Raw genomic sequence first — 26817 nt, 5'->3', positions numbered from 1 at the left:
TACCTTTGTGGGTGCATCAGTTGTGGCTTTTTGTTCCTACAATTGATATGTACAAGTTAGTTTTCACTGACTGCAGTAATTGGTCTGGTGCTAACAACATATAATTCACATTTTTTATGGAAAAATACAGGTATTGTACTGTTGTAAAAACAAGATCGAGAGAGAAACTTTTGTAAAATCATATAAGGATACTGTAATAATATCATCCATGCCTACTGAGCCTTAGAAACATCAGAGTGTCCTAATTGGTTCATGAGGAGCACCTATTCATTGTATTATTTAAATGCTATTAACTGCATCTAATCCGTGATGTGTTCATTTTCCACTCTGCACAGCTCCATTAACTTTGCCTTTTGTTTTTACAGTTGTGAAGTTGAGTGAAAAAAAGCAACAGAAGAGTTCCTTTGTGCTGTATTTCATTAAGATCTCATCCAGTTGATGTCTATCAGTCTGTATTTAACAGGAAAAAAGTATCTATCTAGATTAGGTCACACATAGTCCTCATATGAAAAAGATAGAAATGCCCGTCATAACTCATGTTCCACTAAGGCTAAAGTAATTTTAAATTGCAGCTTTATCCACTGCAGAATAGAAAATTTTTTCAAAACTCATGTAGGATGATGGGATCATACTGGTGCAACCATAGAGTCTAGCAGTAGTAGCTCAGGTCTGTAACATGAACACTGGGTTGATTATTTCTGAGTTTGACAGTGGAAAATTCTAGAATTGCTGCTGATCTTGCTTTTTCTTACTCTGACTCCTGTTTCTTGAATTGTTTTCTGTTCATGTACAAGTCTTAGTAGGAAAAGTTAAAGCTGCAGATCCATTGCCCAAGAGTACAAATTAGAGATCTGGATCTCTGGCTGTGAAGGAGGACTAGAACCTGGAGTTTTGCATTCAAGATGACTACTTCATTTTTCAGGATGTCATAGGCATGTAATTACAAGTAAATTTTCCAGGGTGCAAATCCTAGTGCAAGTCTCAAAAGAGAAGGGTTCCAGTCCCTTCCTGGCACCAACTGTGGACCATTTAAGCATATCTTTGCCACTACCACTTTTTTCAAGTGTTGGCTGAATTACTTTTGGACATCCATAGCTTACTGTATGGTCTAGATATGTGAAGAATTTAGAGAAATAATTTGCATTTTAGGCTCAGAACAACCTAGATGAGGAGCTATCTAGATGTTTCAACATTATGTGTGATGATACTAAACGTCAACATTCCTAAGGCCCTTTGTATTACTGACTGTATATCCTTTTAGAGATGTGTTTCAGTCCCCCCAAAATAGACAACCTTTTGCAGAATTTGGTAGGTCTGAAGTCTCTCTGTTATTTCAGAATCTGTATAAACACTTTACAAAAACTGGCTTCAATAGGACAAATTCAGAAATATCAAAATCACTCTCACTTCTGAAAATCCACAGATATATGTGTATCTTTATACACACACACACACACACACATATAACTACACAAACATCCCCCAGCACACACAAATATAACTTCACACACTTAAATCACTCTTTCTAGAAAATAAAATTTTCAGTGGTTTTAATGCTGATACATATAATTCAGAGGCTTATGAGGAACAAAGAGAAGTAGCAACAGTTAGATCCTGCACACTCTTATTAACAAGTTATTAAATTAAGTTTCAAAAGACCAGACTGCCAATGACAGGCCTTCTGCTGTTGCCAAAGTACAAAAAAAAAATTAGCTGTAAGAGCATGTTTGCATTCCTTCATATCAAGTTTCATTCTCACTATCTCACAGAAGATATACAATCTCCTCTTACACTGAACACAAACTGGTACATTTCAATGATGAATGTATGCAAGTCTAAAGAGAGGACTTCAGCTGGTTGTTATCTAGCTGGGTCAGGGTTTAGATAGGGAGGCACAAAAGTCAAAAAGAGACATGCAGCATAGGTGGCCTGTGGATAAAGAGGTTCATTCTTCTGGGCAATCAATCACATGAGCAGAGAAAACAAATACATATATGACTGAGAGGGTGAAACTAGCTTTGAAGACAGATAATTACATTTGACTGAGTAGTGGCACACTGGTTTCTTAAACATCCAGTTTAGTCTGCAGCACATAAATACACACTCAAAAGACCATTTAGACTAGTGTTTTTCCAGTTTCAGTGAAAAATTCTACTTTTAAGTAATTATTATTCAGGAAAAATATATCATATCATAAGAGGAAATTAATAGATTTAAGGCACTAAAAGAATCAGAAAATACATCGTTCTATTTGCAGAAAATATTGACTTGAGTGAAAAAATTAGAAATTAAATTGACTAATAGCCAGATTTTTCTGGAGCTTGTGTATTCTTCGTAGGAATACTGCATTGAAACAGTTTTCAAGAAACTGGTCCTAATACTAACATTTTCAAATGTGATTATTTAAAATAGACCTTGTACTGACGTCCTAAGCTTGCACTGACATATGTGTGAACAAGCAAGCCCCTTTATTTTCTGCAAGACTGGAGTCAGAGTTATCTATTGCATGATCACAGCAAGGATAAAGTTGGCAGGGATCTCTGGAGGTCATCTGGGCCAAGCATCCCATATCAAGTAGGACCACACAGAACTGTTTGTCTGGGACCATGTCAAGACATGGGGTTTTTTTATCTCCAAGGGTGGAGACTGCCTTACTGGGCAGCCTCTGCCAGTGCTGCATCACCCTCACAGTAACAAAGTGTTTCTTGAGGTTCAGGAAGCAGCTTCTGTGTTGAGGTCTATGCCCATTTCCATTGGTCCTGTCACTGGGCACAAATGGAAACAGCCTGACTCACCAGGTCATTGTCTTGCAAAGCTGTTTTCTATCTGGGTGGTTCTCAGCATGTGATGGTGCCCAGGATTGTTTCACCCCAGTTATAGGACTTTGCACTTCCCCTTGAAGTGCATGAGGTTTTTGTCAGTCCATTTCTCCAACAATACAGAGGAGTGTGAGGACTTATCCCTCTAAAAAATCTGGGATTAACTGACTTCTCCATCTCACAAAAAGTGAGGAGAAGATGACCCTCCAGTAAGGAAAGGATTTAGAAAGAGTTGATTTGGGGAGAAGCCATAGAATGAAGAACACAGGTTTATATTTGAGTAGATCACAGTACTTGTTTTTAACCAGTAAAAAAAAAGCAAAAACCTCCTTCTATCCTTCCAAAACCAGAACTCAGTTCTGTGCCCAAAGAACTGAGAAATAAGAAAGGAAAGTTTTTCCAGGTTGGGTTTATGTATGATTTTTCACTGTTTTTAAACATCTGCAGCTCCCTCTAAAAATTCAGTGCATTCAGAATTTGCACACCAGCATGCTCCAAATCTGGACTTGCCACAATTTTGTTCCATTGCAAGTCTGGAACCCCTGTAAAAAAAAAAAAAAACACAGAGAATATGATGCTTTAATTTCAGAAGTGATTACCAAGCTGTACCATTCTTCAGAACACTTGTGATAATGGTTAAAATGGGGAAAAAAAATAGAGCATGTGTTTTTATTCTTGTCTTCATTCTGTTCTGCCTGCAAAGGTGCACAAAAGGTCACATACATCTTGAACAGGAAACGATTGCTCTTGACATAAAAGTCAATATAGCTTCAAAAGGCTTGAGGAGGAGTATAATGTGACACAAAAATCACCCTGTAACTTTTTTTTCCTCAGTTCCTCTCTAATAATGTGAGGTGAAGAAAATTTAATTTTCTTGCTTTATATTCTTTGCCTATTTGAATGTTAAGATCCTTTACTTCATTTGCCTGCCACAATGGAAAGTGTCTTATTTGGTATATCTAAAAAACAAAAATAGTGAATGGCAGTTCTGAAACCTCCAGGACATTTTTCCTTATCAAAATGCAAGCAGATGAATTTTGTAGCCCATCCCAAATGTGATATCTGGGCTATTTTGGCTACTTGCAAAAATACATTTGTGGACTAAAGAATTGTAATAGGAAAAAAATCTGCTGGAATTCCTCTAATATTTGTAACTGTGACAATATGCATCTTTCCCAGAGACAAGTGTTAACTGTATATTCTATCTCCTTTACCAAAACTATAAAGAAGAATGAGGGTATAGTTAATCTGAAAGGGAAGTGGTATAAATGTTTATGAAGGTTCTAAGGTGTAAAAGTTGCACGAAAAGAAAATTTAATAATACTAAGATTGTCCTCAGTTACTAATATGAAGACACTTAGAAATGGAATTTTTACCTACATCAATGTTAAAGAACCAATCCAAAAAATGCTCTCAAATGTAGAATACTATGTTAAACCTAGAACAAAACTTACTGACAACAAGTACAGTTCAAACTGTACTTGAATGGCATACTTTATACTTGGCAGCATGAAGGAACAATTTGACAAGGAAGCCACCTTTTCAAGACTATGATCGAATTTCAGAGTGACTTGAAATGCTGACAGTCTTGGACTGTATAGTACATAGTGTCCTGAAAGCTGAAAGGATGGATTGTATGATTGGGAAGTTCCAAACAAACCTCTGTCCTGTGCTGGCCTACTAAATACAGGAAAACAGCTTTTAGATTACTATTCCTCCAAGACGGAAATACAACATGCAAGACTACCATATCAGCTAGAAATAATTGCCTGTGCTTTTATATTGCATACAACACACTAAGAGAAGCAGGCCCAGACAAAGCCCTTACCAGATTTTCCAGTATTAATGTAATTCCATATATGCTTGGCTCTCTTCTGTGTTCCCATCTAACCATACATCACTACATCACTCATAGCAGTGCCAGCACAGGAACATTAGGGCAGATGTTAACAATACGCCAAAACCAACACCATAATAAATAAGTAATTTTAAAAATAATGACAGATAAACTCAGGAAAGGGTAAACTGCAAAGTGAAGGTCATTGGAGGTCAAATGAGGAAGAAAATATAATTGCAATACATGAAAAAAATTTCATTCTTAGGGTTAACAAGAGAGTCAAAAATACAAACCAGCTTTCTTCTAGATATTTGACTGGCAGTGTAAACTGTCACATTATGATTTGAGCACCTGTTTCTACTTCAGTTACACAAAAACCTCTTTCATTTTCCAGGATATAAAATGATGTAATAAATATATCTATTGCAGGATGGTCCTATCAGCCAGTCATTAAAACACAGAACATCTAAATGGTAAACTAAAACCAGGGTTTTTAGTAAAAATAAAAAGTACTGTGAAAAAGATCCATGCAGCTATAGAGGGAAACATTTAAATCACTGCAAAACTATTATAATTTGCTTGTTCTGAATATAGTTAATATTTGATTAGGTAGGTGCTTGGAGTTAATGTCCTTCTTAATTAAATCAGACTCCTCCTTCTCTACTCCCAGAGAAGAAAAAGATTGATCATGCTTTTTTCAAATGCTAATTAGTATAAGCAGAGAAAGTCTTAAATCAGAATGCTTTATTTAGTCCTGATGCTTCATCCATTTGGATCCTGCTCACATTTCCTTGGGAGGCCTGCTCTTTTGTATCTGTGAAAATAAGCACAGATGTTGGCTCCACCTCCTTCAAAGCAAGTTTTGCCTAATGACCATTTTGAATGTATCTCACTTGCACCTGTTCAGTATTTTAAAGTAAAATATAGTACTTGATTGACTCCAAATATCTTGTCCAGATTTTCTTAACTTGATTATGTTGCCATAAAAGACAAGTGATTATTTGAGTAGCAGCCACAGTATCAGCTGGAGTAAGTCCAACCTCATCATTCCTGGAAGCTTTTTTTTGTTGCTATTGAAAGTCTGACTTGGGAGATATTGCAGATTAATTAGAACCTTAGATGGCACTACTACAGCACTGAGGTACACATAAAAACAAAGATTACCATATGCAATTATTTATAATGTGCCAAGTACACAAAAATGCTGATATTAAAATGGTCACATTGATCTCAACATGACATTTCTGCAGAACTGCTCTTTTTTATCAACAGAATGCACTAACTATCTAATTTGGTACCCTCCTCCTACCACAGAAACCATCAGATTTATTTTCATCTATTATACCTCCATCCTCTTCCATTACAAATGTCTGAACTGCAAAATATTTTTTCGCAGCGTTGAGAAAATCCTACCATCATTAAGTTTCTAGTCAGTCTCCCAAGGCTTTCAGAAGTCTGGGAAAAATATTTTCATTTATACCTTCATAAATATGAATAAACTTTTCTGAAATATATTTATCTTCTCTGGTTTCACAATGCACAAAGTGAATTTCATAGAATCATAGAATGTTTTAGGTTGGAAAGCACCTGAAAGATCATCTAGTTCCTAAACCTCTGCCTCACTAGACCAGGCTGCCAAAGGTTCCATCCAACCTGACATCAAACACTTCTAGGAATGGGGCATCTACAGCTTCTGGACAACCTGTTCCAGTGTCCCACCAACTCCAGAGTGAGGAATTACTTCCTAACATTCCTAACACCTCCTAAACACACCCTCTCTGAGTTTTAAGCCATTCTGCCTTGTCTTAACTCTACACGCCGCAGTAAATAATCCCTCTCCAACCCTCTTGTAGCACCTTTAGGTACTTAAAAGTGTCACTTGAGCCTCCTCTTCTCCAGGATGAACAATCCTAACTCAGCCTGTATTCATAGGAGAAGAGGTGCTTCTCTGAGAATCTTTGTGGCCACTCTGGACTCACTCCAACAAATCCACATCATTCTTGCATTGGGGACCCAGTGCAAGAATGGTCTTTAATGCCCAGCAATGTATATTACCAAGTCATTATCATCACTATTTCAATTTACAAAAACCCATTGTTTCATAGAAAATGAGAAAAAAAAATGGATTGATTCCATAGTTCCACAGTTCTGTTTGAAACGAAATTCCTTTTACGAAGTGATGGCAAAAAAAAGCTCCACAAAAAAAACCCAAACAAAAAACCACAAACAAAAAACCAAACAAAACAAAAAAAATGAACAAACAAAAAACAAACAAGCAAACAAAAATAAAAACAACCCACCACACTCAGTGAAATGCAATTGGGTGTTTTAAGGACATATGTTAGTATGTTACACAACATTTAGGAAATAGAACCAGAAAGACATTCTGCAAAGTAGTGGCATTTTGTTCAGAAAAAAGTGAGACCACGTTATCTTGGTGAGACCAGGAGGCAGTTTCTTGAGTTTCTTTCTCAGTTATTATGACACAATTTAAATTAGTGAAATGCTACAATTTTGAGTATGTTGTACTCAAACAACTAATGGAAGATGGTTTTGCCAATCACTGGTGAGGAAACACAGTAGTTGCTCAACTTTAGATTTTCCATCTAATTAAAAGACTGATTGCAGTTGCTTAAAGTTTATGATTTCTTTTTTTCTCCACAACATATCAAATAAAGGTATCTTATACCTCTCTCTTGAATTTGTAATTCAAACCATTTTTCCTAACAGACCCTTGTCACGTAAATTTTATATTGCACAATTCTGCATATATATACAAATTATATATTTGTGTGTGTGTGTGTGTATGTACATTTATCTTTCAAGGAAAAATATTATTTTATATTGGATCAAATAATAGGGTATAAACTGCTAACAGACTCATGACATAAATTTCTTTTTTTTTTCTCATGACAATTGAGTATAATGCAGAAATCTTATGAATGCCTAACTAATTTAAAATTATGTCTTATAGAAAACATAGAGGAAGAATAATGAACTCCTTTCAGAAAACCTACATTAGAGCATTTCCTGAATTGATGGTTTCTTTTGTTTATTTTAGTATCCTCCCTAAAATAAAATAAATGCCTATAGGTACACATCAGTTTTACATAAATTATCTAGGGTTACATCAGCCACCACATATTTGAATTAACTGCTGGCATGTCATTACTAAAAATAATAGAAAAAATGCTGTTCTTTGGGTGATAAATGGATAAAGCATGATACTAGGACATTTCTGTATGCTTCTCGAAATGATCTCACATCTTAATGCAAGTGAAAATCAAATTATTTACATTGCAAAATGATATCCTAATGCAAACTATAAGAATTAAAGAAGATTTTTCATTGTAGTCAAATTTCTGGTAACCAGTGCTGTCATTTGTTATTATAAATATCTGACCATGACAGTGAATATTTCTACTGAAATTCTCACATATGAAGAAAGACAGAGGATATGTTGTGATTTTGTCCTCCTTTGATTGTCCATAATTTAAAATTATATCTGCTGAAAAACAGTAATGATCCTATTAAACACAGAATAAATGCATTATACTAGCTAAAAATTATTCAAAAGTACACTGATAGAGAAATTAAAATGTCACTGGCAAATTATCAAGCTGCACCTTAATCAGTCATTTGAACATAATGCTCAGTAACACAGCATTGTATTTCATACTAGACATTTCTTTAAATTAGATGCATTGCATCTTCAGTCTTCTGTTAGCTGACCTAGCAATAAATATGATGTATCACTAATAGTACATAAACCCAAGATTATTATACAAAATTATTGTCCCTTTTTTGTCTTCACAGATGGTTAAGCTTACATGGAACAAACTACTATAATAAATATCAAAAACCAGAAATCAAGATTTTCAAATTATATTTCAAAATTATTTTCGAGTATGATTTTTTATTCAAAACCAAAGTTTGAAAGATCCCAAACAAGATTGCAGCATAATTCATTAAGACGAGAGAGGTTATTTTATTTTAAGGCTATTTTAATGTATGTTACAGGAACCCAACAAATGCAGCAGGACATTCAAACCCTGTGTGTGAAGCTCATGTCACACCACTTTTCTTACACAGATGAGCACAGGGAATCTAGAGTTTCAGTAGGATTAGTTTGACATAGCTCCACTTTATTCAACAGGAAAAAGTAGTTTCACCCAAGCCAAGGATCAGATGCCGAAAATAGGGAATTTTTAAGCAAAAAAATAATTCAATGGTTCCCTTTGTAAGCTGGGACAAAGATCAGCCTCCAGAACTGATGCACCTTTTCTGTTGTTACGTTACCCCATCCCTCTTTTCAGTGCATACCTAGTATCTTGTCGAAATACAGACAGTTTCCATTACAGAAACACAAGTTTTCACATTCATAAAAATGCTTGATAGGCAGGGTTACTCCAATATTATATCAGGTTATGTACCCAAATGGTCTGTCAACTCTAAAAGTGACTTTAGTGTCAGCCATTTGTTCTCCATGATGCTTTGTCAGCAATTGATCCCTAGAACCACCCAGTCAAACTATACCTTGAGGAATGTCCTCTTCGGTTAGCTTTTCACCAGATGTGTCAGGAAGAGTCTAAAGATGATGAAGATATTCACACAAAGCAAGCAAAACTTGCACATATATAGTGGCAGTCAAACGTGCAGCTGGCACAGTCCCTGGTTTCTGTTAGCTGCCTGGCATGTTGGATTGCCATCTTAAAAGTCTGATTTTAGAAACACTACTTTGGTTTTTTTTGATGTTGGGCTTTTTCTGGAGATTGTATTCTGACTATTCATGCAAAACATGCTAAATTTTCCTAGAAAGGACTCTTGATTAGTACATTAAAAAATCTATAACCGTGATGAAAAGAAATCCCTACATATTTTTAGTGGTTAAATGTACAATTTGTTATTCATTTTTATTACTTCATTGCTGAAATTATTTATTATGGATAAGCTTCATTACCAGAATCCTTTATGAGAAAATTTCAGCTGTGATCTCTGAGCTGAAATGCCTTTGAAACAGCATTAGCTGAGACCTTGGAAACAAATCATCATTTTCAACTACTTGAATGACATAAAGATAGCTGAAAATAGACCATTCTGTTCACTCTATGGTACTCTTCACAGAAACAGTAAAAAACCTTCCTTTCAGGTTGTACTGAGATGTCTTATCAAGATAGGAACACAAGTCACTTATCAGCCTTGACCAACTAGAACAAAAACCCAGATATTTGTGAATAAATAAACATAAATTTAAATTCTTGAAACTTAATGGATCATTCAGTAATGTAGTCTGACTCCTTTATATAGCATAAAGATTGATTTTTTTTCTGGTAATTCTTGACTAATAATTTTGATTTATAGAAGTACATATTCTAAGCGGGGTATTAGGCTTTCGTTTGAAATAAGGTTTAAAAAACATAAATATGATTTTTGAACTGTAGCGCCATAATTTCTAGTATGTTTTCCTCAGAAATACTTTAGGAATACAAATTTTCATTTTGGGGGTTTTATCAAACATAGTGTAAAATGAACATTTTAATGTTAAATAATAATTAAATAATTAAACTACACAATAATTAAACTACACAAGTATTAAGCACAGATCTTAAAATAAGTCCTCTTTATGACAAAAACAGAAAACTGAGATCTAAAAATGGAAATTTTAAAGAAGAAAGAAGTTGTATTATTGAGCCAAGACAATCTTCCAGCAGAGTTTTAAGCAAAATATTATCTTCACTGTGTATCTGGTTAGGTGAACATGAATATAAAGGAGACAAATATTGTGATGTCCCAGAAAACATTACTGTCATCTTTGTCTGCCTTGCCTCCTAAGAGTTCTTTCCCAGAGATTCCTGAACTGCAAATCCTAATTAGATATGTTATTAATCTTATTCACATGAGAAAAGTTAGATATGTGCACAAATATTTGTTGGATTAGAGCCATAATATTCTTCTGCTGGGTTTTGGAGCATAAGATCCTTTTAATTTTCTAATTCATTGAATACACTCAGTTTCATTATCAGAAATCTTGGTTCTTGGTTGGTTTTATGATCTTTTTTTAAGCATGTTTAGTTTCATTTTGCTCATGATTCAATAAATATGCAAAATGTTGCCCAGTGATAGTGAAGAAAGTAAATTTATGCTGGAACTACTGTAATGTTGATTAAACAGACGCTTCTTAATAACAAAGGAAAGGTCTTCTGTCATAAGGGCTGAAAATCTTTTGCCTTGTACAAATAATAAAACATTTCCAGGTGAGGGTGGGAGAGTTTAAAAACTAGTCTAATACTGAAAAGGGTGGGTTTTAATCATGAAACAAAAAGAGAAAAGAGTTACAGGACCTTCACATGTGGGAAGAGTTGCACTTAAACTACCAAAATGACAAGACTTTGCTTCTGAATCCCCATGAGCAGGTTGTCTTTGTCCCAAAGTGTAACAGGAAAAAATCTAAAGTACACAGCCCCAGTCACACACCCTTTGTTGTTCTGTGCACTGATTTCCATAGAAATTAAATATTGGAAAGAAGTCATGGTGAAGCCCAGTCTTACATCTGGAGAACCAGGAATCAGGGTGCAAGTGAGAATCTGATGTGCCGTGAAGTCCAGCTGTATCCAGAGATACCTGCAAATAGAAGAGGTTGTTGTTATAGGAAAAAATGTAAACAATGGAAGTGGGGTAGAGAAGCAGCTATTTAATTTTTATAAACCCATGATATTAAACTGGGAGTTCTGTTACTGGTTCCTAGAATCGGGAAAGTCAGAAATAAATATTTTTAAAACTACTTGTCCTTATTTATATGACAGTCTTGAGTCCTTTAGCACTCAGCTCTCTTTTCAGATCCTTTCCCTTCCCTAGAAGTGACAGATGACTATGTGAAGACAGGGATACCATCAACTAAGATCAACTACCAACCTTTGTAATTAACAACCTTTATGTTGGTTCATATCTGATTTATGAATTTCAGTAAAAATACTAAATTTAAATGTGTTTCGAGTCAGGCATTGATTTTTTTCCTCTTGAGAAACTTGAAATGAGCAAGCACAGCCTTAAATGGTTTGAAATAATTAAAGCAGACGACAGGAAAGGACTATTCACCAAAGTCCTCCAACAAGAAATATATCCTAAGAACAAGCTAACTTCAATACTCTAACCTATTGAAACAGAAGGGAATGTTTTTCATTTCCTATTTAAGCAACATTTAATGCTAATATGCATGCAGCAGAAATATTCAACAGGAAACTAGGTTTTTTGTTGACAAGCTATCACCAACACATGCTATTAATTTTTCTTACTATATTTTCCTCCGTGGGCAAGATCTATAGGCATGGTGCTAAAACTGTAGAATCATAAAATGACGGAATGGTTACAGTTCAAAGAGGCCTTAAAGATCACATAGTTCCCAAGCCACCTGCTATGGGAGGGAACCTTCCACTAGACCACGATACTCTGAACCCCTAATGAGATGGAGAAAATAACAGCATGGTGGTTGTTCAGTAGCTTAAATATTGCAAATAATAGTACAGATTGACCTTTAGAAATTCCACTCACCTTCTTTATTTTCTTCCTTTTACAGGCCACTTCCTTTATTCCTTGCAACTGCAATTTCCACAGAAACAACATGGATGGAATTGTGAGCTCTCTTGACATTTGTAATGTGGGTCAGCACTATCCACTTGCACAATCCACCCCTTCTGCCATAATTTTTTTGAAAAAATTCAGTTAAACCCCCTTAACACTTCAAGTTTCTGCCCCCTCAGGCAAGTCTCGAGAAGAACAGAAGTTTTGTCCTGATTATTTGCATGCTAATGAATATGGGTTTTAAACCACAAAGAGTGAAATCACAAAACAGAAATCAAATGCATGTTGACCACAGTAGTGAAAATGGGTGTAGATAACTCTCTATAACTTTTATGTATGGATGGACAATTATATGTATGCACATATTCTTTCAATGATGAATGTGAAGGGAGATTTTTCATAATCAGGATCAAAAGAATGGGTTTTTTTACAGCAAGACTGCGGAGTCTGGGCATTGAGAGATTAGATACATATTTGCAAATACACAGCCATCATTCCTCATTTTTCTATAAGTACAGCCTTCATGCATTTTGCAGATTAGAAATTATTTTTCACATGTTTCTGCATATGAGAAATGGCTCAGGCTTTTTAATCTTGTTAGCAATGTATCATTTCATTTGTTGAAGCTATATTTTAATTGCTAAATTGCTTGTCATTGGTTACACTAAATACATTCTCTATTCCATTATAGCCATGAAACACTTTCAAAGGTTTTATGGAACTTCCTCTATAACAAAGGTATTCACTTCTCAAAGAAAAGTCATCCAAGAGAAAGCCACTTACTATATTTGACATAAGAAAGCTGATGTATACACAGAGCAGTGCATTCAGCCTGAATTTTGCTTACTATGTATTTCTCATTCTAATGTTAACTTTGCATATAGCCTCTGGTTTTGCCTCTTTATTCCTTTCATATTTCTATATATGCAAAGGCATTGTCAGGCACCAAACAGAGCGAAGACAGATGCCAAATGGACATTTCTAGTTAGATAGAAGTCAGTGCTACTGCCTGAAGAATTTGACTTGAGATACCCTGAGAAGAGCATGGTCTTTACACCTAAGACATGCCATGTCAGCTGCTGAAAACAGATCTGGTAGCAGTCTTAATTGTCAGGCAGAACACTGCCAGCAAGATGGCAGGCCAACCTTTTCTTAATTGAATTTTCCCTTGATTACTAAAATACCTAAAATATGTATAATATTAAAGGGAAGTATTTGATTCAGTAAGAGATACAAGATGCAGATACACAATTTAGATTCAGCTGTACTGATAATTCTCACTTTAGTTCTTTTTTTTAAAGTAACAGTGAAGTTCACATCACCCAGACTGTATGGGAGGTGCCCAAGATGATAGTAAACATTAGGAATGATGCTAGGATAGCTGATAGGACATGTTGGGAGTGTGTTTTCAATTTCACATGTCTCTTCAGATTAAGTATCTTATTTAGCTGAATGGAAAATTCTCCTTCTGGTCAAGGTATTCAGTTCAAATTGTAGGAGCAAGCGCCTATCCTGCCTATTTAAACATGGCCAGAAAACAAGCTTGTTCTTATCCTGTCTAATTGTTCAATACCTTTGGAGATCTAGCTCAAATTTCTGGCCACACTCAAGGACTAATACAACTTGAATCACCACTCTCAAAGGAAAGTAATTAAATGAGATTATGCAATATATTGAAATGCATGTCAGCAAGTAAGATACTTCAACTGAAGTAATTTTGCTTCCTGGGGAATAAAGTAATCGTGGAACTAATTTCAAAGCATTTCATTTGTCATACTAGGTTGAATAAAGAGGACTGACATCCACTTAAAACTCGTTCCACAGTCAAGCCTCAGATGAAGCACTTTATCTGGTTTAGTCAATACACTTCAAGAAAGGTGGAAATATGTTGGATACACTCCAGAAGAGAGTTATAGGAAAAATCAGAACTCTAGAAAATATGTGGCGATGCTAAGCAATCTGAGGTTATTTATGTTAGAAAAAAAAACCAAAGCAAACTAAAAATTGTAACTTTCTAAAAGTAATGTGAGAAATATTGGAAAAAAATATTTCCTGTGGTTACTTTGGATAGAATATGTGGTTCAGAAATTTTCAGAAATGCAGACTCATGTAAGATATGAAGGGGTAAGAATCAGCTTCTGCTTCACATACTTACATTTCAGTGATGAAAAGCAGGCATCTACACCTCAGTTGGGTAGCTATACTACCATCACATTCAGTGGAACTTAAGAGAGCTCTTCATTTTAGCCAAAACTTGACACTTACACCTGCTCAGCTGACTAAGCCCCTGTACTCCACTGACTCTATTGGCTAGATTTTCACTGAGTATAACAGCTGCTCTAAGGATGATGTCTCCTTTGTGTATACTTAAATGAACATGTGAATTGCAAGATGAACCCTGGTGTAAAAAAGATTCTGCAAATGAGAATGATGAAGTTCTGGAATAGATTGTCTGTTCATATTGTCTCAAGCATTAACAGCAGAGTGTGGTTTATACAGAGGTGACCTTTCCTTGGGGCAAAGGCAAAGCTATCCTGTAAGCAGAATAGCCTAGCTCAATAAAATTTGATATTATTGCTTCTGTACTACTGTTAAACATGGCCTACAGCAAGCTCTGTTCACTGCTTCTTCTCTGGGGAGCCACACAGCATGTGGCAGAAACCAGAATTTTCACCCTGTGGATGTCCAGGCAGGGACAAATGCAGATGGCACTGCATCTCCTGTTACTGGACTGATTGTACTAACTAGGCAGAAAGTCTGTGGGCAGAAGAAACAATTAGATCAGGTTCTTTCCTGCATTTGTTTCAGAAAGGCAGCAGCAGCTTTATGTGCAATTTTATTTGAGTAGTGTCCAGCTCCTACCTTAGGTAATCCTTAAATTTACCTCTTGTATACATAGGCAGTAGAAAGAAAAGGTTGTGGATCTTGGTAGTGTTTAGGCATATGACTGTTAAGAAACTACTCAATACTATTAGGTTTATTCTTTAATAGATTAATCCACTTTATTTAGGTAGTCTTTTCCGTTTCACATATCTTCATATTATTAACTTTAAATTTTCGTTATGCAACCTGATATCTATACTGTGTTACACATCCACTTCCATGCTGAAGCACTCAATGCTAAAATCTCATTTTCATTTTGTTAAGTTTAAAATCATTTATGTCACCTTGGAGGATCACAGTTCAGTTCCCAGAGAACAGTAAAATAGCAGACTCAGCCTTGAAATGTGATTTCACCACATCTAACTTGAGAATATTAGACTAAGAAATCCATTTGGCTTCATCTGTCATCAGTGAAGAGAGACCAGTCCCATATAGACAGGCATCCATACTGGGTGTCTAAAATATTAGGAGGATTACTACAAATGTTTTCTGCAAGTGGAGTAGGAAACTCAGTGTATTTTGGGAGATAATTTTTCACTGACATTGTTTAAGTGCATGCAGCAAAGGTACAATCACAAATTAAAAATTGACAATGGTTTTTGTGAAAATGTCCGCTTTGATTCACGACAGACTGCTAAACAGAAAACTTCAGATGTTTTTGCTTTGATAGTGGAAGCCAACCTGTGGCATAATAATTGCTGACTGTGGATGAAATTATAGAGATGCAGATCTGTGTTTTCTCTTGTTTATGTTGTTAATTCAGTCTTTCATAACATTATCATATTACAGACTGTAAGACAAATGCAGTTCCCAATATGAACTGGTGTTGATTCAGAAAAGTACAATGTACAAACACTAACATCAACACATCATCTGTTCTGTAGTGTTATACAATACCACATGATTTAGACTATACCCAACATCCTTTTCAACTGATTGAATGGGTTTTAATTAATCTTTCTAAAAGTACTTAGGGTAAAGAGAATATGATTTCCTTGGTTAACTTTCAAAATACACCATCAGTTACATACGAAAAAGCACATTAAATCCATCAGTTCATTAACTGAGTCTGTGTAGAATATCTGCAGTTCAGTGAAATATATCCTGTTGTTCTTACCTCTAATATACTTTTGAAAAAAAAAAAAAGGTAGCTAAGTGGGTTTAAATAACATGTTAAATATTAGATTTCATAGATAGTATTTTAAACAGTTGTCAAACGCATGCTTGAGAAAAAGTACTTAGAGTTTAAAATATTAAGATTTATTTGTTTATATTCTCTTAATTTGAGCAGTCAGAATACCTCTATTAAATTTTACCTTTCTGTTTCTTTCTTTATCGTCAAAATTAATGAAGAAGTAAAGCATACAGAAGCAGCTGAATTTTTGCAATAAAACATTTTGTTCATAAATTTATTTATGTTGTTTGAAGCACTTTATTTTAAAAGTTTTAGAGAAAATTTGGGCTAAATTGCCCTTTGAGAAAAGAAGAAAAGGTTTCAATGTGTAGTACATAATTACTGGACCAATGGGCTATGAGCCACCAATTAATGCTTTTTTTTTCTAATTATCATAGGCTTAGTCTATCAGCTGGACAGTAAACAAGACTGCCATCTTAGTCTAGTGTCCAGTCTGGTTAAATCATTTTCTAGAAATAACCTGGCCTGAAGGTCAGGAAGGACTCTCATTCCAAGACTCTAAGTGGGCTACTTGAGCTTAACTGACAAGAAGAAAGATCCTCTGTTGATTTGGTATGTATGGGTGAGTGCACATCAGTACCACAAAGGGCTCCATTATTGCCATATCAAAGTAAATAGCTGAAAAAAAGCGAGTCAGGGAGATGAATGATGAGTTAAATGTTAAGCAGACACTGAATACAAACAGTAAGTATTACACAGTTGCTCTCAGACGGAATGTGTCATCTCTTAACTCCTTAATTTCTGCTGTGATGGAGCTGGTTTTCTGCTGATGTTCTTTATCCTGCAGGTCCTTTATTACTCATTTTAACAAGAATTTGCAAAGGCTTTAATAAATTAATTTAGCTTATGATCTCTGGAAAAAGCATTCCCGCATAAAACCCCATCTTTAACAGGGCATATATTTCACGTGAGGTTATATTCATCGCCAGAAGATAATGTTCAGCAGGTTTATATCTTTCTCTGAAAATATTATTGATCATTGCACAAATTTAGAATTCAAAAAGGTAGCTCTCACATGTTTGGATTCTCATAAAACACCATATGGGACCTGAAGAATATCAATTAAATATAAGAGTGCAAGAAACAGAAATTGCATGGAGAGGTTAAAGAAACTTCTGTGAGTGAAATGTAGAGTGAAGAGTAGGTTACAGGAAAACTATTTATAAGAAGTGAAATGAAACAGTTGTCAGTAAAAGTATTAAAAAAGGAAAATGTACTTATGAAATTAATTGATAACCTACAATGTAATTAGAGAAGACAGTTAAGTATCATCCAGAGATAAATCTGACGTTGAGAACTAATATAATAAAAACCTGAGAAATGCATTGTTGTGCATTAGGGAACACAGATAAAATTTTGTATAAAGTAGGGAATTCAGTCGGGTGCAGAGGCAGAAGGAAGAGCAGACATGAGTGCATGAATTAATCACTGAAAGCACTCATGCAAAAAGACACTTTTTGCTATGTTACATCAACTGATTCATTTCTTGTCATACCAAGAACGTAATAGGTTACTCTCCAATGAATGGATAAAAAGTACTCTAGCAGGCGTTGTTGCACACGTTCGATCACAAATACTGAAGAACCGTTTGTACAAATAAAAGTAATAAATAAAGGGCTTCTGAGAAAAGCACAGAATATAATGTCTGTCATACAAGATAGACTAAAAGAGTTTGGCTTCTTTAGCCTAAGCAGATAAAGCGGCTGTGAATATCTTCCTGAAGCAGTCAGGATGAACAGTACAAGCACAGGAAAGGAGTGGAAGAGAATATTGCATGAGACAGTAAGTTTCAAGAATAAGGGATACAAGCTTATACAAGCAGTAGAAAAAATATTATATACTTATGAAGTATACTTACATAATAATTAATAAATTAATTTGCACAATAGTTAATAAAGATCTGAAAATATTCCTTAGAAAGCACAAAAACCGTCCAAAAAACCTTCAAGCTGATTATTTTCAAATAATTCTAAATTGTGTTCTATGAATGTGTGGCTGTTATCTTTAAATCTTTAATTTCAGATAAAGAAAAGGGTTATCAAAAAATGTCTGTTAATACAAAAAGCAGTCTCAGAGGAACAGTATCTCTAAGGGGACAGATGCCAAAAATAGAGAAAGATCACAACAAGCAATACCTTAGGTGCCTTAAGAAGTGATCTACAGATTGCAGCTGGATGTGCTGATACACAGTGTTAACACTGCCAGACAGCTCATGGGTGCATCAGAGCTCTGTTCACACAGTTTTTAGTAAGTGTTTTCAATTGTTTCCTTTTTCTACTCCTCTGCAGTACCAGAAAGTGAATCTATAACAGTGGGTTGAAATTATACACATCGCTGAATTGCAGAATAATTCTCTTTGGAAAGGATCTAAGAATGTCTCTAGCCCAGAGAGATGTCTTATGCTGAAAGCAAAGTCAGCTTTGCAATCAGACTTGGCTGTTCTGAGCTTTATCCAAGTATGTCTTGGAAAATCTCCAAGGATGGAAACTGCACAACTTCTTTGGGCAGCCTGCCCAGTGTTTGACTGTTCCCATAGTGAAAGAGTTTCTCCTTATCTTCAGCCTGAACCTCTCTTGTTTCCCCTTAGGCCTGATGCCTCCTGCATCCTGCCACATGCGGTGGTGTGAACAGCCTCTGTCTGTTCAGTCACCTCCCTGCAGGCACTGAGGCTGCTGCTGGCCTTCCCCAGAGCCCTCTCTGCTCCCAGCTCTGTGAGCCCAGATCCCTCTGCCTATTCCCAGAAGGCAAGGCCTCCAGTTCCCCTGACAAGCTTGGTGGCACTTCACTCAACCCACTGCAGTTTATCAAGGAGTTTATTGAAGTGGGAGTCCAATATTGCACGTAGCTTCCTAGATATGATTTAACAAGTGCTGAGCAGAGGGAACAAATCACTTGGTTCTGGTCTCCTGGCTATGCTCCTGCTAACAGAATACAGGAAAATTTTAGCTTGCCTGTTACCAGGTCTTACTGCTGTCTCAAGCCCAGTTCACTGCCCACCAGCATCCTCAGGGCTTCTTCATCAGAGCTACACCCTGTACAGACAGGCTCGCACCTGGACCACTGTCAGGGTTCTTCCTTCCAACATGCACAGCCTGGCTTTTGTCCTTATTGCACTGTGTGTGAGGTTCCTGCCAGCCCTTTCTTCCAGCCTCTCCACAACTCTCTGAAAGGCAGGCAGGACATATGTTGTGCCCCTGCTATCTGATGCCATCACTAAAATGGAGTAAGCACTCCATCAGCTCCTCCAAGTTGTGAATACCATATTACATTAAGAAAAATTCCTGCACTCATCACTGTGAAGCCTACTTTTTTACCAGTCTTCTGAAAAAGTATGATCCATTAACCAATAGACTGTATTGAATTTTTTTTTTTAAAAAAATCATTAATTTTTCTGGAAATAAAATCTGTTTCTGAAAGCAAATATAAGTAATTTACTAAAAAACTTGGGAACTCCCAAATGAGAAAGAATCACGAGTTTAATTTTCTGACCTCTCAAACTAGAGACTTCAGAAGTATACTGCGAAAAAAAATTCAGTGAAGAGTTTTCAATATAGTTTCAAAATTTTCATCTATTTTAAATTAAATTAAATTTGAAATGATTCTATAGGACATAGCTACAGAAATAAATTGATGAAAAATGTGGACGTGACTCTTTCAATGAAGCATAGAGAGAGAAATAAAGGATAAGAAAAAAAGACATTGGGTGATTTAGATTAAAACAAAGTATGAGGGAAGGGGAAATTATACAAACTACCCAGTCTTCATTATGGATAAATATAGCAACATCTGAACATGGTGTCATAGGGGTAAGATTGTCTGTGCCATATTCAGCAGATGTTAAATTAAAAGGTATTCTGAGAGAAAAGGGCAGGTTGGAGACCTGTTCATAAAGGTCAAACTGGTGTAATCACTGACAATTTGATCTATGGCTAGGTATAACTGTGAAAGCTGGATCCTCAAGGCAGCAAATGTGAAGTTATCAGAGTCCTCCGAGATTCTGTGTGGCTAATATACATTGAAGACATCAGAGCAGCACAGAAGACAAATGAACATACATTGCAGAAAGAGCCATTACTGCTCCCAGAACATCAAGGAGAGCAAGCTGAAATATTTCAGGGACATTTCAAGGAGAGATGGAGATCGATCAGTAAAAAACAATATTGTAAGGCAGAACTGCAAGCAGAACTGTTAACACGGGTTGGGGTAGCAACATAACAGAAGGGAAATTTCCGCAAGCAGTGAGGGGATGTCAGGTCTTGTGAATCATGATGCAAAGGGCCACTGACCTCCAAATTTAAGGCAGAGTTTGATAATGATGGATATAGGTAATTTATCAAACAATGATGTCGGGTGGTAAGCAGCCTAGTTAAAAGACAAAAGAAATGTAGCCCCATGTTTCTGACCCCTCAAGCACCACACAAATAAGATGATGCCTTCTTGTAATAGAAGCTGTAGATTTCATATATCAAAATTCTACTTCATATGAATCCATATAATATATTTTGACACTCCTTATTTATAAACAGATATAACATTCTTATACAATGACCAATATAAAATTATATAAATTAGCTAGAATTTTTTCTATAAATTCTGTTTGAATATTCTTATAATCTATAGTTTCATTTTACATGGCAGACTGGTTTTTGTTATTCTAGATGAGGGTTTTTTTCCTGAAAATAATAAAATATGTAAATATACCACTATTTGTGAAATCCTCACAAGCTTTTCAAGAGCTATTTAAAGAATTTATTTATTATTACTTCACTATGACTATTACTACATTTTAAAACATCTTCTCCCTAGAATACCTATTTTGGTCTTTTTCAGCCTAACATTTCAGTGTCTATCTGAACCACATGAATTTAATTTCTGTCTTTCCCATACTTCTGAATTCTGTGTTTCCTTGTGTGACCAAAAATGGGCTTCTTCCCACCATCACATCCAGCCTAATAGCTTTAAACAGGATTTAATCCACTGAAAAACCTGGTTATGCAAACCTTAGCCAACACCAAACTCCTTTCCCCACCATGTTTTTGTTTCTTGCTCCACCACAGACAATCACCAGGGCATATTCTTATCTTAAATCTGTATAATATCTCCATTGCCAGAAAAGTTGTTGCCTACCAAATTTATACTTACTCTGCTCTGCAGATTTCTGAATTGTTATCACACCCAGCATGAACAAAGATATGAAACAATAAATAGGGTGATATATGCATGATTTCCACATGAAATAATCTCCTACAATCAGATTTGTCATACAAAGTTTATGCAGAACAAAACATAATGAATTGCATTTGGTCCAATTGATTGCTTACAGAAAATAAAAATAATCCTTTATTATCAGGCTTAATAAACTGTGAAAAAGACTTTTATATGTGGCTAGTATTTCTTCATCCATAACCTGGCATTACAGCTCTGCAAAGTAGGATCAGGTTTATGAAGAAAATTAACATCTTCCCTCTGCCATTTCTTCTGCAGCGTCTTAAATAGGAAAATACTATGGGGATGTGCTAGTTTCTCTTTTCACCTAAAAGTGACAAATTACAGATGCAAAAATTGCTGATGCTCCCAAATATTATAAATGTGCAGATGTATATGCCCTTAGTTAAAAAAGGTCCTGAATAGGAGAGGATAACATTCAGTTCACTGCATTAGCTGCACCAAGCAAATTTCTCTATGTACATTGCACTTGATAAATTACAGCTTCTAAATCTGTATGAACTGCTTAAGCTACCTCTGTCTACATGTCATGACTCCTTGAAAAGCAAGATATATTGCTTCAAAGATTTTTGTGTGGTTATAGATCAAAAATAAATAACGCTATCTCATTTAGTTAAATAAAGTGAGTGTCTATATAAATCAAGAGTCCTCTCATGCTTTCAGGGGACAAGCTGGCAAGGCATATGTAGTCCTTTACAATCAGAGTTCGTAAGTTCATGGCACTTAAAACAGACATGTCTTGGGAAATAGTCTAACTCCTATGCATTCTGCTTGGAAAATATTTGGTATCACAGATATTTATCAGTAAGAAGCAAATCAACTTTGTGAACAGGTGAAAAAATGTGTTTAATCTATGCTCAGTGTTGATGGCAATAAGTCAATCATTATAATTTGCCATGCTCAGTTCTAGCCAGCATGACCTGACTCTCATAATCCTCAGAAACTGGCTTTAGCCTTGAGAGCACTTCTAGCCTATTCATTACCAACACTGCATCTTTAAATCACATTGAAAAAATAAACCATAAGGGGGTTTGGTTTTCTTTAAGGAAGAAATTTTAACAGATTTCTTGCCTCACCCTGTACCACTTCAATGTCAATATTTTTGAACAGGTGAAAAAAGATTACAAGTATGAGAATGGTTGGGAAACAGAAGAAAGAAGTGGATAAGATTAAGGTAGAGAAATGCTCATTTATATGGGTGAATGTCTTCTGATAACCTTTGACATGCATTTCCATATTTTGCATTTCCTCATCTCTATTTTTATTTTTTTTGTTCTTTGCATTGAGTGACATTTGTATTAATGTAATTTTAACTTATAATTGGCAATGCATATACATAATTACTGTTGGTCTAATCACATAATTAGAGCACATATATTTACATAATTGCAATGCTTTATTAGAAAGTGTAGTTACAGTATTAATGGAATTATGTTTAATGTCATCCTAAAAGTCCACACGAATCTATGTGAAAAAGACATAAGAAAAAACTATAAGCACAGTTTAAAATTTCCTAACTTAGCCCTCCCTCTCAGTGCTGTATCAGCAAGTACACATTAATTTCATTATCATAAACAGAGATTGGCCAAGACTAATAATCATTTTTAGAAGTCCAGAACTGATCTATGGAAGTCTATTATAAAAACCCCTTAAAACCATCTATTTATTTAACTAGAGATTGCTATTTGAAGTGAAAAAATAACAGGAATCAATCTTTAAATAATATACTTCTGGAAGATTCTGCACTTAGTATTGCAACAGAAACCAATAAGACAAATTAAACTCTGCAAAGACCTCCTAAGTAGAAGAATCTAATAAACTGAGGGCCGCTCAGATGGGTTATATTGATCAAATTTTATTTGAAAGAGGAGCCTTAAATCCTATTGCAAGTCCTGTAATCAGCTCAGTCTTTCCTTCAGTGTTAATAAATATTTGACTTCTCAACTCAGGATGCTTTTATAGTAGTTTTGTTCCTCCATTGACTTTAAAGGCAAACAAAACAACCTTTGACTTTTGCCATTGATTGCTCAAACAGTTACTGGATGGAGTCACACTAAAGCTTTCTTTCTGTCCTGTCCCTTTATATTTTTCCTGAAAACACAGTTGTATGAAATGTGTACCTGCCTTGATTTTCAAATAATACACTTTGAAATAAGATGCCTTAAGACTACAAATAATGTATGTTTGGGTGGATTTGATTTTGTTTTTTATTTTGTGAGACTTGGTGTTAAATTAAATTTTAGGCATAAACTATGCCTAAAATTAAATTTAGGCATAGTAAAGCATATGACAAATATAATTTTTCCTATGCAAGCGTACGCGTACAAATATTAATTATATTCAAGCAGAATTTCATGGTTTATCCCTAAACTTCAAGCATTAATTTAAAAGAGGTATTATTTTGGTAAGTATTTAGATGCTGCCTAAATGCTCTTAGGAGAACAGGTTAGGCTGAACCAACTACAAAACATCATGCTGTATGATAGTGCTTTCTATGCTTACCTGCCTGTTACAAATATATTCAAAGTTACACTGCAGTGTGACTCCTGCAACCTGTTTACTGAAATGACCGCCTGTACATATTCAAGAGAAGTTTGTAATTATGGACTTTGTATTCAAGGCACACTACGATTTGACCACTCCTTATCTGAAAGATTCTGATCTTAGAAACAAGCTAAACTGTGCCCGTCAGACTCCTGGCCAGAAAACAAAAAGCCCAGTTTTCCCTTCCAGCAGGCATTTATTTTTTTTTTCTGTTTTTCTTTTTTTCATCCTAGGAAGTGACATTTCAGACTACAATATGAGGGTTTGGACCACAGCCTTATGGGAAAAGGTTTGGGTCTGTTGGGGTTTCTTTGTGATATATTTTTGCTAGAAATGAGAGCATAAATCTTACAATTTCTTGTCTCAGTTGCTAAGGGAGAGCTTACAATGGCCCCTAATGAAAGCAGTCCCAGGAATTTAGGTCTGAAAGCAGTACATACCCAGCTCATAGGCATACAGCAGCCCAACTTCTGCCTTGTTCTTCATCAGTAGTAAGCTGATTTTGTGGAACTCAGAGACTTAATAATCTAGGATAGTCGTTAGGCTCTTATTCCATTATATGAGGACTTGAAGTTTAATCCTTTGAGCCACACAGAGGCTGTCAAACAGAAATTTCACTGTAATTTAAGCATTTGAGGATTCTTCTAGATATCTCTGAGAAAATAAATTCTGCCAGCTTTGCAAGAAAATTGCACTTCAAATAGCAGTGCAGTGTTATGAGATAGAAATAGTCTCTCTGTGGGCAATATGTATAAAATTAAAAAGTACTATGGTCTTTTCCAAGCATAAATTAGTCAAATTATAGTAGACAGTGCATCAGTAGACACCTGTGCTTCTCTTCAATATCAATGTGCTTTGAAAGAAGCCAGCATTTTATAGGGCTCAGAATGTCAGCGTTAAATGCATACAACTGGGTATGAATTAATGCAAATCATAGATCTGGTCAGTTTTTTTGTTGCTTTTTAAAGCTACCAATGGAATTTTTTCACTATCTCTCAGAGTAAAAATAGTTGTGGAAAAAATATATATTGTCAGTTGTTTGTTCTTTTCCTTCAGATCTCAAACACATTCAATTTTCTATATGTGGCAATGTGTACAACTTGAAGGGGTATTCAAGCAAAAATTAAATCTCTGTATTTATTTGAAATTAATATAGCTGAGTAGCCCAAATAATTTATTGTTTTGTAAATGTAATAATTAGTGATTTATAATATGTGCGATTGAAAACTAAACTTTAGAAATGTGGTCTTCTCACATGCAAATTTTTGGCATCAGTTACATTCACAAACAATTTTAATCTTTGTGGTATCATTCCTGACCTTCAGCTGCCATACTAAAAATGGGCAATAGGCCTGTGAACCTTGTGCAGAAGTCTATGAAGTCTAAATGGCATTAGCAGCTTACCCTACCTTACATATCTATAACCATATGAAATTGGTAACAAGATGCAACTTAGAGGGTTTTTTCTGGGATAATTCTGCACCATTGCAGTCTAGAAAAGTCACATACACAAGAGTAATATTTTTTTTTTTAATATATTGAATGGCAGCTTGGTTTTCTGCAGGCTTTTTACCCAAAGCAAATTATTGATATTTATGTACCATGTGGTATGTGCCAAAAAAAAGAAAATGGAAGCTCTGAAAAGCTATTTCTTTTACTGAGAAACAGTCATTCAAAATTACCTCAAAAATAAACTAAAATACTCCTATAGCTAAAATACTTTGAAATACTTTAACTAAAATACTTATAGTAGTTTAAAATTTCCAAAACAAACTTGATATGAGGAGTAGGCATTTCATTTCTTTCTAAATTCAAATCAATAATCTGTAGCCTTTTTTTTTGCTTTCATCTTTCAAACACATTTGATCTTAAATATCGTTGCCTTCCACCCTATAAGAAAAATAATATAATTTTGCAGCAGTGCTTTTTGAGAGCCAGCCTCTTTCATCACTGAGCTATAAAAATCCAATATATTTTTTAAAACATCTCAGCTTATGGTAAGGTCTCCTAAATTAATTAAAATTCCTGCAGGTTAATATTTTGGACTGCCTCCTTGCCCACAAAATTTTTAAAATATTTAAAAGGATAGAATTGATGCTCCTAATGCTCTTTATGAGTACATTTATTCTGTCATCACTTATCACCTTATCTAAATAGCCAGATATCACTCGGTGAGCATACTAGGTACTCAGTATGGTACTGTAAAAGGTTTTCAGAAATACCTTGAGTTTTTATTTCCCTGCTTCACATCAGGACATTTGCACAGCATAAAATTGAAAAACATTTCTCCAGAAGAGATTTCCCAAAAAAAAGCAGAGTTTTCCCTCAAACCTGCTTGCTGAGGGATGCTGCTCCTTCTAGAAATATTTGAAGTAGAAATATCTACTTTTCAACCAAAGAAAAAGACAATTTGTGTTTATGTCATAGAAATCCTATTGAGTACTACAACTAATAATAATATGCAAGGTATTTCTCTGAGTTTTCCAAGCCCCAAGGAGATAAACAGTTTGAAATTAATGAAATCACCCTTCTTAAAGGTATTTTGAAGCTTATACTGTTATAAAACAGTAATAGATATTAATGAACTGCACTAGTTTTTGTTGGGGTAGAGTTAATTTACTTCAGAGTGGCTGGTATGAGGCTGTGTTTTGGACTAGTGCTGAAAAACAGTGTCAGTAATTCAAAGATGTTTTTGTTATTGCTGAGCAGCACTTGCACAGCATCAAGGCCTTTTC

Source organism: Chamaea fasciata, unplaced genomic scaffold, assembly GCF_029207755.1.
Source record: "Chamaea fasciata isolate MVZ Bird 193981 ecotype frontalis unplaced genomic scaffold, bChaFas1.0.hap1 SCAF_3, whole genome shotgun sequence".
NCBI classification, from domain to species: domain Eukaryota; kingdom Metazoa; phylum Chordata; class Aves; order Passeriformes; family Sylviidae; genus Chamaea; species Chamaea fasciata.
This window is presented reverse-complemented; position numbering follows the sequence as displayed.